The sequence below is a fragment of the Barbus barbus genome (genome assembly GCF_936440315.1).
Source record: "Barbus barbus genome assembly, chromosome: 44".
Classification (NCBI taxonomy): Eukaryota; Metazoa; Chordata; class Actinopteri; order Cypriniformes; family Cyprinidae; genus Barbus; species Barbus barbus.
Genome location: NC_136722.1, coordinates 20,151,931 through 20,167,727, shown reverse-complemented (window position 1 = coordinate 20,167,727; position 15,797 = coordinate 20,151,931). Strand labels below are relative to the sequence as shown.

Sequence of the window (15,797 nt, the reverse complement as noted above, 5' to 3'; positions counted from 1 at the left end):
ATCAGAATTCCTAAAAAGATTTTTTTTTTTTTTTTTAAGTAAAAACATAATTACTTTAAAAAGCTAAAAAGCTAAAAAAAAAAAAAAAAAAAAAAAAAAAAAAAAAAACTGTTAGCGCTCAAATTGTGGTAATTTGTCCGTAATTTATTCGTCTAATGAGTGTGAGGTCGAGACTAGATTCAAGGAAGACGCAGGATGATTGGGCTATAAAGGAAAATCTATTTAAGATATTCAGTTTACACTCCATCTTTGGACCTCAGCGGTGACCCGGCGCGGAACAGGAATTATGAAAGCCAATTTGAATTATTTAACGAATTCCAGAAAGGATTCAAATTAAGTTTTTTCCTCTCCCTTCCTTCCCTTTCATCATGTCTCATTAAAGCAATTAGCTCTGATGCCTAATAAACTAGAAGCAGTCCCAACTATAAAGCCCCAGCCAATGACAGAGAACAGAGCTGAGTACTAGGAAGAAGGTCACAAGCCGCATACACAGAGTCATGCAGCAATCTGTGTGGTTACAGGGCCTTCCTATCATCCTGTGTCCTGGGTAGATAAAGGTAATGTAAAAGTAGTGCAAATGTGCAGTGAATTTGCTCCTAAGCTGATCAATGAGCTCACAAACAAGTCAGACACACATGACCTCTAAAGAAATGCTAGTACATTTACACTTAATAACGTGAATGCACCTACTGAGACACTTGAAAAGCCCCTATTTTTTTTTGTGCCCACTGCTTGCTACTTTCCACCCCCTTCTTGTCTTGCCTAAAACCAGTGGGGGGAAAAAAACATGAGCTTTTGCTTCTGGCAGATATACCTGCCCTTCACAGGACCTGGGGATCATAATGCAATCTGGAGACTCATTAAATTGGATTAGACCGTACAGACAGATTATTAAAAGAAAACCATCAGTAAACAGTGGCGTTATCTGCAAAAAACAAGGGCACTTCAAGTGTGTTTCCACTTCTATCTCCACAGCTGCTGCAAAACTCGGACTTGTTTTTTGTTTGGTAGATTATCTCCAGCCTCAACCTGTGCTATTGAAGCAGAAAGACAAATATTGGTAAGGCTCCGGTCAGCTAATAGCGTCGACTCGAACCGTGTTCCCATACGAGACGTCGCCTGCAGGGAAGTGTAGCCAAATCTCCTCACCGACAGTGTGTTACGGGTGCCCTGAGGGGGAGGGGAGGAAATGTGCGGGCACCTGAGCCCTGAAGGACCGAGATAACGGCTAACTACATGCCACCGTATTTTCTGGAGAACGCATTTGGAAACTATAGACACCCTGCACTCATGGATTCCCTGTAAAAACTACATTTACAGCCCCTCTGGCATCCGGCACAATTCCGCTGGACAATTATGATGCCGCTTCCGGAGCCCTACAAAAGTTATTTTAAGGATCACTAAAACGTTCATTGCTTTTTCTTTACGAAGAGGATAAATCGGTGGCAGACGATCCATACGGGAAATCACGAGCGCCTTCACAGACTCCGCGTTCTCCAAACTTCTGACATTTATTGGTGAATTGACTGTGAGAAATGCATTGCATGGAACACAGGCAGGCAAAAAGCATGCAGAGGCATTAACGTTGATTTTGCGGCAAATTCTGATATAGAACACAAATTCCATTCTGTCTCTTGCCGCATACGTCAATATCAGAAACATGTCTTTAAAAAGCAATGCATAAACACTACAGATGAAAAGTTTGAAATAATTCAGATTTATCATATTTTGTGGAAACCATGATACACTAATATTCAAAAGAAAGAAAGAAAGAAAAGGATGAGCAAACAGAAAGAAAGAAACAAAGAGAAAAAAATTATGAGAAAGGAAACTAATTAACGAAAGAAAGAAAAAGAAAGAACTTAAGGTTTTTACAAAAAATATTAAGCAGCAAAGACGGTTTTTAACATTGATAATAATAAGAACCATTATTAATAATTAAGCACTAAAAATAAATAAGAATAATTCAACACCAAATAAGTATATTAGAATAATTTCTGAAGGATCACATAACACTGAAGACACAAGTAAGGGCTGCTGAAAATACAGCTTAGCATAACAGGAATAAATTACATAAAAATACATATTAAAACATAGAACAGTTATTTTAAATTGTAATAATATTTCACAATATTACTGTGTTTACTATATTTATTTGAATAAATGCAGTCTTGGTGACCATAAGAGACTTCTTTCAAAAGCTCCTAATTATCCCAAACGTTTGACCAGTAGTGTATTTGCACAAGCGTAGCGTGGCAAAAGCTACACATGTATACTCCTGATACAGTAAACTCACATGCCATATGTTCAATCTATAGCACAGAGCCTTTATGAATTAAATCAGGCCTGCGATCCATCCCCATTGATTAGAATGATGAATTAGGCAGCTGTACTTAGCAACAGTGCTGTCAGCGGGGACTAGATAATCTTCCCTACAAAACACCTCCATCTTGTTGCGTCTCCACATCAAACAAGCAGGAGGCTCAGTTGCCTTTAAAAGGACAGACGAGGCATAGCGGCCACCTGCCAAAAAACACAAACCCTTCCATCGCACGCTGGTCTGGGGAGATATCCGACTTTGATGGCATGTGCCTGGAATCGTAAGATAATTACGTTTGAGCGACTGTCTGAGCACGTGTGTTAGCGAGTACAGCTCACAAGTTCTTGTCTTATGATGAAATACCTGCTCACAGGAAGTTAATAGAGCTGCATGTGTGAGCCTAGGTTTAACTGGTATGTTCATTTCAGTATTTTTATTTTTTAATACATGTGCATGCAAGACCTGAATGCAGGCGTTCGATATACATAATGTGCATTCTTGCATCGCTGTTGTGGTAACACACCTCAGTGCTCAAGGGGACAACAGCGTCACCTTTAAATCATACCTAAGCAAACAATGCTTTGGTCATTTTAATATCTCTTAATAGTTCAGCTGCAATCAAAACAAGCAACAAGCAAGTATCTTTCAGATGATGTATAAATCTCAATTTTGACTTTTTCATAATTATGACTTATAATTTTATAAGTATGCATTATAGTTTTATAAAAAATAAAAATATATATGTGTGTGTGTGTGTGTGTGTGTGTGTATATTTATATAAATTTATATCTTGTAATATTTTATATTCTTTAAAAATTAAAAAAAAACTTTTAAATTATTTATTTATTATAAAAATGAATGTCACGTCACGCATCGTATGATTTCAAATGGAAAAAACAGCAAATAGTAGGAGAGATACTATTCCTCACTCTGTTTGTCTGGACATATTTCACATTAAAAAACAAATCTAATTTTGACATTTTTCAAGTTTTATTATTTAAATTAATTTAAATTAAAAGTTAAAAGGTTGGTGTTGAATGATAAACAAAAACAGAAGTCTGACAACTTGCAGCTTAGGTCTATTGTAAATATTGTAAATTAAGTCTATTGTATTTTTAACTATAAATGTTATAAATAATGGCTTTCAAATATACAATGATAATACAATGCTAAATGCATATAATAAATAATTTAATTATTGAATTCATTTTAATTTTGGAAAAATGTTGCATGGGTCCAGAGCCAGGAAACAGCCCATCTAAATCTGGAAACAACACTAAGTTCCTCTTTTCTCCGGCTGATTGGTCAGTGAGAGCCCTATTGAGGGGCACGTGAAAAGATGAGGGTTGAGGGTGATGGAGGAGACGCACCTCACAGCCTTTCTCTGCATTTCTTTTCCAGTGTTTTTTCTCCATTTTCTTGGTCGCGGTAGAGAGGAGCACAGCGTGAGTCTGGACTCGAGGATTCAAGGCCACAATACTCTGAATAGATGGAGCGAGAGAGAGAGAGAGAGAGAAATAGTCAAGGTGCGTTAAGGTAGTTTCATATTATGCATAACTTGTGATACACAATGGCTTTAGCGTGTGTGTGTGAGTCTGAACACTCCCACTCACATTCTTGTACTTGAACAAATGTGAATCTCAGCAAGGACATGTCCAGCGCTCTGGGAAAATAGCAGGCTTTAAGTTTCACAGCTGAACAATTAAGAGAGTTCTGAGGACGAATCAAAAGCATGCCAACAGGCTGTCTTTAAAGAATCAAGAGTGAGTTTAGCAGATGCTTGTCATTCCTAAACTAACGTGCCGCAGCATCGTTTCACACTGGAGAGATGCAGACAGCTGACCTTCAAACTCATTCACTTTCAAAATATGCAATTCTTCTGCAAAAACACACACAAGCATTCACACAATGTCAGCTTCTCATGCAGCTATGTATGTAACATCACGAAAGGATTTTTAGAGAATTTCAAGAGGGTTATTTAGTTTTGATTGTAAGACAGATTCACAATTACTATTGCTAATAATTAGTATTGGTGATCTGAACAACCCTTAACCCTGAGAATTAAACTTCTATGTATGATATATTTATGCATTATGTGTTAAACTTCATGCAAATCCTACTGCACGCTGTTATTTTACCTGACAGACAATAAACAGCTGGGAAAAGAAAAAGAAAAACACACCAAACACCCTAGCAAGCCCAAGCTGCCAACCGTAACCCGACTGCATAACAACACACAAACAATTTAGATCACCATAGCAACCACCTGGCAACATGTTAAATAACCAATCACAACACATTAGCAACACTATTCAATCACTCACAATAGGGCTGCACAATTAATCGAATTTCTAATCGCGATTACGATTATGGATGCCACAATTACATAATCGTTCAAAGAAGCGATTACAAAAATAAATAAACAATTAAAAATGCCCACTTGCATTATTCTGTGTGTAAGAGGTGTTTGCAGTGCGGGGTTTATCAAACACACTGGATAAAAGACATTTTGTCTAATAGTAGTTATCACTCTGTTGTGCATGATAGACATGTTAAACGCCAAACGTGTCAAAAGCGGAACAAAATAGCGGTACTCGCACCACACAGACCTTTTATCCGATCACGCGCTAAACAACGCTGTGAAATCCACTAAGAAGCACTCGAGTTCAACGCAGAGTTCTCCAGTACAAATTACGTCTCTTTAATTTAAACTAGTTTAAAGTCAAATAAATCGGAGCTCATATTCTCATCAACACTGATGCAGAAAGCAGCAGAAACAGTGCAACAACGATCCAGTTAGAAGACGTTTCAATCCACAAATCACCCACATTTACTATAGTTTTACTGTAGTAATACTAATGGCAACAATGGTAAGGTGGCACAAAAGTAGGATATTCATATTGAGTATTATTATATTATTAATATACTAAATATGTTAAAGGAGTAATGGAATATAATCACATGATTTTGTTAATTATTCTATCAGTTGATGTGGATTTGTAATTGACTGAATGTCTTTAGGCTACTGTTTTTCAATGCAAACACCATAGAAACCATATAGTTAGGCTACGTTTTTACCATGGTAATGAGGTGCTGTAGATGAGGCTGTTACAGTTTTCACAATGGTATTATCAAATGTACATCTGCATCCCAACTCAAGGTCTTGCTACTCTGAACTCAAGCTCCTGTTCTAATGTGCATTTCTAAGAGACAAAACTTGTAATATTACATGTTCAGTGCTACCAAATCACTGCTCTCCAATCTTAGTCTGGAGCCCTCATAATATAAATTGTACTGTAAAATGTTACTGTAATTTGAAATTTCATCTGTTTAATTGTAAATGAAATATTTAGTGTTTTCACTTGTTTTAATATATATTTTATATAAAAATATGGCATGCAGCTTCAAATAATGGCATAAATCTGCTCAAAATAATCGTTATTAACCCTCTGGGCCCTGAGGGTGTTTTGGGGGCCTGGAGAACTTTCAACATGCCCTGACATTTGTGCTTTTTTCAGTTGCTTATAAAAATATAAATGGCTAAAGTCTAATAACACTGTAAACAGCACAAACAGGGCTACACTAATATGTTAGCAGCATTTATGTACATGATTGTGTTTTTGAGAAAACAACGTTTATGCGTGGTTAGTGAAAAACTAAAATTTTGAAGTCACTGAAATAAGACCATAAAACACATACAGAACAATTGTTTACAAGACTTTTGAGAACAGAATCTTGTAGGCTAGAATTTTTACTTCACAATTATGTGAAAATCATTCTGCTTACTCATTCACAGAAAACAATATATTGATTTACATTTTTAAAGACATGTTTTGTGATTGAAAGACAATATGCGAGGGAGTGGTAATAGTCTTGAATAGTAAGTGGTTCTCACCTGAGAGACAAAGGGCCCTCCCCTAAAGCTGCTAATGGCCCATCAGTGTGACTGTGACTGAGGCAGGTAAGAGAGTGTGAGGAGACTGAAAAAATGGGTTTTTAAAATGATTTGTATTTTATTTACAACACAGTATAATCAAAACATACATAATGAAGGTCAAAGACACATTATTGTGCACACTGATCTAACCACAGAGATGTGAACAGACTTTGAGTCGTTCCTGCAACAGATTCTGAACTTCTGATGTTGCTGCAGCGAGGAAAACAGTTGGAAGAGACTGAAAGTCAGCAGGATTCATCATCTGTGGTGCAGGTGTCTGATTCAATAAAATACAAACAACCAAAAAAAGAGAAAAAAACATTTGTGAGCATGTTTATATCAGGAGCATATATATATATATATATATATATATATATATATATATATAGGTTTTGTAGTCATAGACTCACTCATGCTTTGTATTATCGTAAAAAAAAGACATTTATTTTTGAGAAACAAATTATTATTGTTTAGCACGCTATTAAAATCTATTTTTGAACAGAGTAGGCTATTAATAATAAACATGTTGTAAACATACTTAGACTCGTAGCATTCATCATGTTACAATATACTCTCATATTACTTTTATTGTTTTATAAAAAGCATGAAATTTAAATATAATGAATTGCCCATCATATTCAAAATGTTTTACTGGATTTCAAACATTTTAGTCAGGAATTATAGTTTGGGGAAAACCCAACTATGATTTTGTAGTCATATAGCCATCCTGAACATCATGTATGATTTTATGACTCAAGCATGCTTTGTATTATAAAAGGATGTACTTCGTAATATAAAAAAAGGATATTTTATATCTGATAGCTAATTGTTATCGTTTAGCACACTATTCAAATATATTTGTGAACAGATTATTAATAATAAACATGGTCTAAACATTCTTAGATGCGTAGCATTCATCGTGTTGTAATTTGGGAACAACCCATCTAGTGATGTGTTCAAGTTTATGTCACAATAACAGTTAACTAATGCAAAACATAAACATTACTTACTCATTAGATCGATCAGCAGCCTTTACTCAGCGCGTCTTCTTCCAGAAACTAACAGTATATCAGCGTTGAACAGTCTCCGTGTTTGTTGTTGGGCGTCTCCAAGCGCGCGCGCGGGTCACGTGGTTATTTGCATGTGAACACGAGGGGGCGGGATCTCATTAGAAATAATGAGTTAGACGGGACAGACTGAACATCGTGTTGGTTTCATACGGATTACTTCATCACAGAATATTTGTTTTCGATATGACATACTTCATTTGAAAGTGGACACTTCAGGCTTTCTATAGAGATAACTCTCATGTCTGTGTGTTGAGTATTCGCTGAGTTACACTTCATTTTAGTGACGCATTTCTGAAAACAGATCGCGGAGACGGAGAAGACAGAGAGCGCACCCTGATTGTTTTCTTTATTCTTCAAAAGCACAAAGTTTAGTTGTTATTATGAGTGAATACAAATAAAAGAAGACCCCTTACAGATTCGAATGGTGTATTGCTCTTATCTGAACGATCAAAAATGAGTAATTCAAGCTCATTTCTGCCTTATCAGGAAAATCTGCCCCAAAACGCGTATTCGCGTTTGTCGGGCTCAGAGGGTTAATAATCGCAATTACAATCTCAAGGGAATCATCGACAATTACGATTGTTGTCATAATTGTGCAGCCCTAACTCACAACATTAAAACTTCATAGAAGCCTCTTTGCGATATATTAAACAATCAGGTACTGAATGAGTCTACAGCAACCACTTACAATAACAATGCCGAGCAACCACCTAGTAACAGCACAGCAACATGTTAAGAAACATTCTGAACACCAACTAGCAACACTATAAACAACATGTTGAAAACCACCTGAAACAGCTCAACAAATCTTAGCAATGCCCAAGTAACATAATTAACAAATGTTGTATTACCATAGCAACCTATGTTCCATAGCAATCTAGGATGAGAGTTGCTGAAATCGCGTTTGGTCTCGTACTGTATCGTGTATCTTGTCAGTGTGTGCACTTGCTTGGCCATTTGTAGTTGATAAACAGGAAAGTGGGTTCAAGCGCCAGCAGAAGGCAGTGTAATGAAGTGGTCTTTAAGAGAAGCAGTCTATCAGCGGAAGTTTAAAATCAGCTCGTAAGTGTATTTACTTGTCTCAGTGTTTAGCGCATTTGCCGTTGCTAGGAAACGCTTATTTTGTTTACTAGGATGAGAGTTGCTGAAATCGCGTTTGGTCTCGTACTGTATCGTGTATCTTGTCAGTGTGTGCACTTGCTTGGCCATTTGTAGTTGATAAACAGGAAAGTGGGTTCAAGCGCCAGCAGAAGGCAGTGTAATGAAGTGGTCTTTAAGAGAAGCAGTCTATCAGCGGAAGTTTAAAATCAGCTCGTAAGTGTATTTACTTGTCTCAGTGTTTAGCGCATTTGCCGTTGCTAGGAAACGCTTATTTTGTTTACTAGGATGAGAGTTGCTGAAATCGCGTTTGGTCTCGTACTGTATCGTGTATCTTGTCAGTGTGTGCACTTGCTTGGCCATTTGTAGTTGATAAACAGGAAAGTGGGTCCAGCTGAATTGAAATGATCATTTGTTAGATTGGTATAATAAAGGTTATTATACCGCGGCAGCGGTCGCGGCAGTCGTCGTGTGAAGCCCTCTTAGTGTGAAGACCAAAGAGTGTAAAGACCATCGACTCTACCGTGCGACTCCACCGGGCAGGGACACCGGCAAGGGATAGTAGTAGCTTTTTATTTAATTTTTTCATTGATATGTTTATTATTGAAATGTTGTTGTTATATGCATGTGTTAATTTTATTTAATTTCTTTATTTTCTTAAATATGTGGGTAGATAGTATTTATAGAGTTGTAACTTTTTAGTTTTAGTTACTTTTTCTTATTTGTAAGTCGCTTTGGACAAAAGCGTCTGCTAAATGACAAAAGTAAAAAAGTAAAGAGTGTAAAGACCATCGACTCTACCGTGCGACTCCACCGGGCAGGGACACCGGCAAGGGATAGTAGTAGCTTTTTATTTAATTTTTTCATTGATATGTTTATTATTGAAATGTTGTTGTTATATGCATGTGTTAATTTTATTTAATTTCTTTATTTTCTTAAATATGTGGGTAGATAGTATTTATAGAGTTGTAACTTTTTAGTTTTAGTTACTTTTTCTTATTTGTAAGTCGCTTTGGACAAAAGCGTCTGCTAAATGACAAAAGTAAAAAAGTAAAGAGTGTAAAGACCATCGACTCTACCGTGCGACTCCACCGGGCAGGGACACCGGCAAGGGATAGTAGTAGCTTTTTATTTAATTTTTTCATTGATATGTTTATTATTGAAATGTTGTTGTTATATGCATGTGTTAATTTTATTTAATTTCTTTATTTTCTTAAATATGTGGGTAGATAGTATTTATAGAGTTGTAACTTTTTAGTTTTAGTTACTTTTTCTTATTTGTAAGTCGCTTTGGACAAAAGCGTCTGCTAAATGACAAAAGTAAAGTAAAGTAAGTAAAAGTAACCTATTGCAACGACCCACAGCATCCTAGCAACACTCTAGCAACTGCATAGCAACACATTAAAACCTATTTAGAACAATTTAGTCGAATAGGCCTATAGCAATGAAACTACCCACAACACTCTAGTAGAAACCACACAGCAACACTCTAGCAACTGCATAGCAACACATTAAAAACATATAGAATATTTAATTCACCATTTAACACTGTTATTTCAATTATCCGCAGCACCCTAGCAACCACATAGCAACACATTAAAAACCATTTAAAACATGACGGTCACCATATAGCAACAATGAATCTACCGCTAGCAAACGCATAGCAACACATTAAAACCATATAGAACACTTTACTCACCGTGTAACAACGTTACTGCAATTACCCACAGCACCCTAGCAACCACATAGCAACCGCATAGCAACACATTAAAACCATTTAGAACACTTTACTCACTGCATAACTACATTACTGCAATTACCTACACCATCCTAGCAACCGCATATGCATAGTAGCACATTAAAACCATTTAGAACACTTTACTCATCGCATAACGTTACTGCAATTGCCACAGTACCCTAGCAACCACATAGTAACCACAAAGCAACACGTTAAAACCATTTAGAACACTTTACTCACCGTATAACAACATTACTGCAATTACCCACAGCATCCTAGCAACCACATAGCGACTGCATGGGAACAAAATAAAACCATTTAGAACACTTTACTCACCGTATAACAACATTACTGCAATTACCCACAGCATCCTAGCAACCGCATAGCAACACATTAAAACCATTTAGAACACTTTACTCATCGTATAACAACATTACTGAAATTACCCACAGCATCCTAGCAACCGCATAGCAACACATTAAAACCTTTTAGACACTTTACTCATCGTATAACAATGTTACTGCAATATACCACAGTACCCTAGCAACCACATAGTAACCACAAAGCAACACGTTAAAACCATTTAGAACACTTTACTCGCCGTATAACAACATTACTGCAATTACCCACAGCATCCTAGCAACCGCATAGCAACACATTAAAACCATTTAGAACACTTTACTCACCATATAACATTGCTGCAACTACACACAGCACCTTAGCAACCACATAGCGACTGCATAGCAACATGTTAAAACCATTTAGAACACTTCACTCACCGTATAACAACGTTACTGCAATTACCACAGTACCCTAGCAACCACAAAGCAACACGTTAAAACCATTTAGAACACTTTACTCACCGTATAATAACATTACTGCAATTACCCACAGCATCCTAGCAACTGCATAGCAATGCATTAAAACTATTTACAACACATTACTCACCATATAACAACATTACTGCAACTACACACAGCACCCAAACAACCACATAGCGACTGCATAGCAACATGTTAAAACCATTTAGAACACTTTGCTCACCGTAAAACAATGTTACTGCAATTACCCACAGAACCCTAGCAACCACATAGCAACACATTAAAACCATTTAGAACACTTAACTCACCGCAAAACAACGTTACTGCAATTACCCACAGCACCCTTGCAACTGCATAGCAACATATTAAAACCATTTAAAACACTTTCCTCACCGTATAACATTAATGCTATTACCCACAGCACCCTAGCAACCACATAGCGACTGCATGCAACACAATAAAACCATTTAGAACACTTTACTCACCGTATAACAACATTACTGCTATTACCCACAGCATCCTAGCAACCGCATAGCAACACATTAAAACCATTTAGAACACTTTACTCACCGTATAACAACATTACTGCAATTACCCTGGTTATTGCAGTAATGTTTTTATATTGTAAATAAAGTGTTCTAATCTACATTTCCTACTATGTGCAGGAATGTCCTCTCAACAGCAAATGCTGCTACAAAACCGTTAGTGGCACGTGAGGAAAAAGACAGACAAGAATGTAAATATGACATTTTTTCTCCTTTTCTTTCCTGTAGATGACAGGTGTAGTTGAGGCTCTCAGAGTGGCCGGGGTCTACCTGAGGCCACTTCCCTTTAATCAAAGCTGAGTGTCTCTCTGCGCCCCCTCTCCAGCGTCTCCCCTCTCGTCCTGACAACAAACACACAGGCTCACACCTCTCCATTACAATCAGGACTGACCCACTCAGCGCCAGAGACCAAGTGCTCCTGTAAGCTAGCAGCCAAACCAATCCGTAATCACGTCCCGGCTCGGTTCAACACATTCATTCAAATGCCTGTACGAAAACACAGCTTTTGTGATTTTTGATTGGAAGAGCAGAGTTTGAAGCTTTTGTAAAAGAGATGAAACGTGATCATACAATGGTTGATTTTTATAAGTGGTTAATGCAACAAGTTGCTAGGCAATCATAAACACCCTACAGGTAGGCTAATGAAATAATAAAAAAATAACAAAAATGTCATGTAAATATATAGAGCACATTTTCAATTTTCAAAACTAAAAAAACTAAAATATTAAAATATGTAAATAATAAATAACAGCAATTTATAAGAACCAAATATTATCAAAATAATATTTAAATATACTCTTTAAATAATAAATATAATTTGTAATGTTTTGTAATAGATTTTCTTTTTTATAAGTCTTATGCTCACCCAGGCTGCATTTATTTAAACAAAAATACCGTAAAAACTAGGGATGAATGATTAATTGCATTTGTGATAATATCACAATATGAAAAAATTTGATTTTTCAACCACAGAGGCTGCGATTATACTCTGTGACGTGACACGTGAGAGTGAAGAGGTGTGTTCGACCTGAAGGCCAATCGGTGTATAACAAAGCACGGCGAGAGAAAGCATAAGGAGACGTCCGCTCTCTTATAGCTCTCGCAGTACTTTGATGACACACACCGATCGGTCTAGCAGGACTGCTTCAAGTCGAACACATCTAAGCAGTCTTCAGAGGAAGCATCAAGTTGGCACACTTATAGTGTTGCCAAGTCCGCAGTTTGCCTCCAATAAAACGTGATATTTAGCCCCTGAAATGCGAATCTTAACAGGGGAACCCCACCAAAAAACTTGTATTTTACCCCCCGAAATGTGATTTTTACCAGTGGACCCCCTCGAAACGTGATTGGGCTAGTTTTGAGTAGCAATTGGGCGGGTTTTATTGTGAAAAACTGGTAACCGTGGCACGCTACATGCAGAAATATTTGAAAGTGTATATATGAACGTACTTCAAAACTGCACATGGAAATCTGTCTAAAGTTAACAGACAGTTTTTAAAAAGTGCAATCCACATGTTTACATTTATGTTTATTACAGTGACTTTGAATTACCTAAATACTGAGAGTGGTAAAGCAACAGATTTGTTTTTATATTTCTGCAATCTACTTTAGTTTGTGTGATTTGTTACTGACTTTCATATTAATGATGTTTACACCAGGCTTATTTGTCAGTGCTTTAATTATTACATGCTTACAAGGATGGAAGTTCAACAAATCAGTACACTAATGTGATTGTAGTTGTTAAATAAAAATGGCATTCATATCAATTCATGCATCACCTAATTTCATCATAACATATAGGACTAGCATACAGAACGGAAAATGTATGTTTAATCTATCTAATATCACAATAAATTGCAATTAGATTATTTTCCAAAATCGTTCAGCCCTAGTAAAAACAGTGAAATATTATGTCACAGCCATCTTTGCTCTGTCTATTAGTTTTCATTGTTTTCAGCTGTGTGTCAGTCTTATTAGTTCCCCTATATCATTGGTTCCCAACCACAATCATGGAGGCCCCCCCAACACTACGGCTGTGTCCAAATTCAGGGTCTGCATCCTTCGGAGTACTCATTTGAAGGATGTTACGTCACAGCGCCGCGACGAAGGCTGTCCAAATTCGTAGGATCCTTCAAATGCGGCCCACAAATACATCCTCCTTTTCCCCGAATTGGAAGGATGGGTGTGGTGGATCCTTTCCCGTCCTACCTATCCCATAATTCTTTTCGGCAGAGCGTAATGGCGGACAAAGCGAGCGGTAGCGGAGTGGGAGAGGAGTTTCTCTGACAAAACAAGCTAAAGTTTATGCTTCGGCTCAATGAATTTGTAGGAGAAATTAGTAGAATACTTAAAAACAAATAAAAATAGGCTATAATGGCTTACCTGGATGTGACTGTCTTGTAGTCTGATATAAAAAACTCTCCGACAACGAGCAAAGAAAGTATTTAATTTATTTAATTGCTTTATTTCTTCCAAAAGAATTAAAATGAGGAGAATAACTCTTTGTTTGTCCATTTTCCCGCTTCTTGCTTGGCGCTGTCACGGTTGCTAGGCGACAGGATATGAGCAACGGGTAAGGGAGGGAACTGAAAGAAGGGTAGGCTGTCCAAATTCACAAACATCGACTTCCGGGTTTTGCGGACGTCGGAGGATCCCTCCTCCTTCATCCGGGTAGGAAGGATCCTAAGGAGGATGCAGACCCTGAATTTGGACACAGCCTACACGTTTTCCATGTCTCCTTAATCAAACACACCTGATTCAGATCATCAGCTCATTAGACTCCAAGACCTGAAATGAGTTTGTCAGACAAAGGAGAGATTTGAGGAACGTGGTTGGGAAGAACTATATATATAGTTATATATATATATATAACTATATATATAGTTATATATATATATATATATATATATATATATATATATATATATATATATATATATATAATATATATATATACCATGTTCTGTTAGCCCTTGTTTGCATCAGTATTGTTTTCTCTGCTCTATGTTTGAGTACCGTTTGTTTTCTACCTGTTGCCCTGTTTTTGATTTTCCTATTTTCATTTATTTTAAAATGCAATTTATTGAATCTTCAGCAGGCATTACTCCAGTCTTCAGTGTCACATGATTCTTCAGAAATTATTATAATATGATCATTTTCTTAATATTTCTTAATATTATCAATGTAAAAAAGCTGTGCTGCTTAATATTTATGGATACGGTACTTTTTTTCAGGATTCTTTTATGAAAGAAGGCTCAAAAGAACTGAATTTGTTTAAAACAGAAATAGAAAACATTTGTAAAAGTCTATATATGAACAAAATTATTTTAAACATTGTTGGTAAAGCACATAATGTGCTTTTATTCCTTTTTGAGTTGTAAGGATTACAGAACCTCAGACACTTTGAACTTCTGAGATGGACAACACACACACAGTGCATTAACATACAGACATCTGTCTCCACATCCCACTGAGAGAAAATGCGTGAAAATGACTCTCTGAAATATGCATCAGTTCCTTTTCATCCCCTTTCTTTCCCTTCACCCAGCTCACTCAGAATGGTCAATAGAAGAATGTAATATTCTATATTAATGCAAGTGTTATTTACAGTCATGTTTGGTATCATTTGAATTGTCTCAGGGCGACTGGTACAATGGTCTCATTCTTATAAGAAGTAAACTAAAAGGTAATACAGATCGTAAGAGTTCAGAGATATTTTGCATACTGTAGAGGGTGGGTCAGTTCCCAGTGGTTTTCATGCAAATTACCTTCTGTCCCAAAAGGTGCTAACTCGACTTGATTAAATTGCAAATTACAATTGTTAGTTCCGGTCTTGGTTTGAGGTACTTAAGGAGAATGTAGCAAAAGGATCGGGGCGATTTCTGTAGCCAGAAGCCCGTAGTGTGGGTCTCAATGCTCACACTATGTATTTCTATAAAGTCAGGTATGCATCCTTTACTCGTAGAATTATCTTTGAGAATTGGATGTTTTGTATTGATATGATTTGATCTCTTTGAATTGCTGTGGAATTGACATAATACATACAGTATTTACCTGACTGATAATAAATTGTTACATTTGACCTTATTCTGTTTTACTCTGTAATTATTGACTCTAGTAGATTACGTTGCATCCTTGTTAAAGACATGAGCAACCGAATGAACGAGTAAATATAAAGTCAAGAGTTAACTAGAATATCAGAATAATAAATTAGAAATGGACAAGCAATCAATTTGTATTTCAAGCTAACATGGAGTCAGATTAAATGA

The 15,797-nt window shown here is 36.6% G+C and overlaps 1 pseudogene across 1 annotated transcript in view; it reads right to left on the bottom strand.

Moving 5' to 3' along the window:
- LOC306863142 (dihydropyrimidine dehydrogenase [NADP(+)]-like) overlaps positions 1–15,797 on the bottom strand; it is a 184,999-nt pseudogene that overhangs the window by 152,926 nt on the left and 16,276 nt on the right. Inside the window, exon 2 of the transcript in view lies at positions 3,691–3,801. The product of the transcript in view is annotated as a dihydropyrimidine dehydrogenase [NADP(+)]-like (transcript). The remainder of the gene's footprint in view (positions 1–3,690; positions 3,802–15,797) is intronic.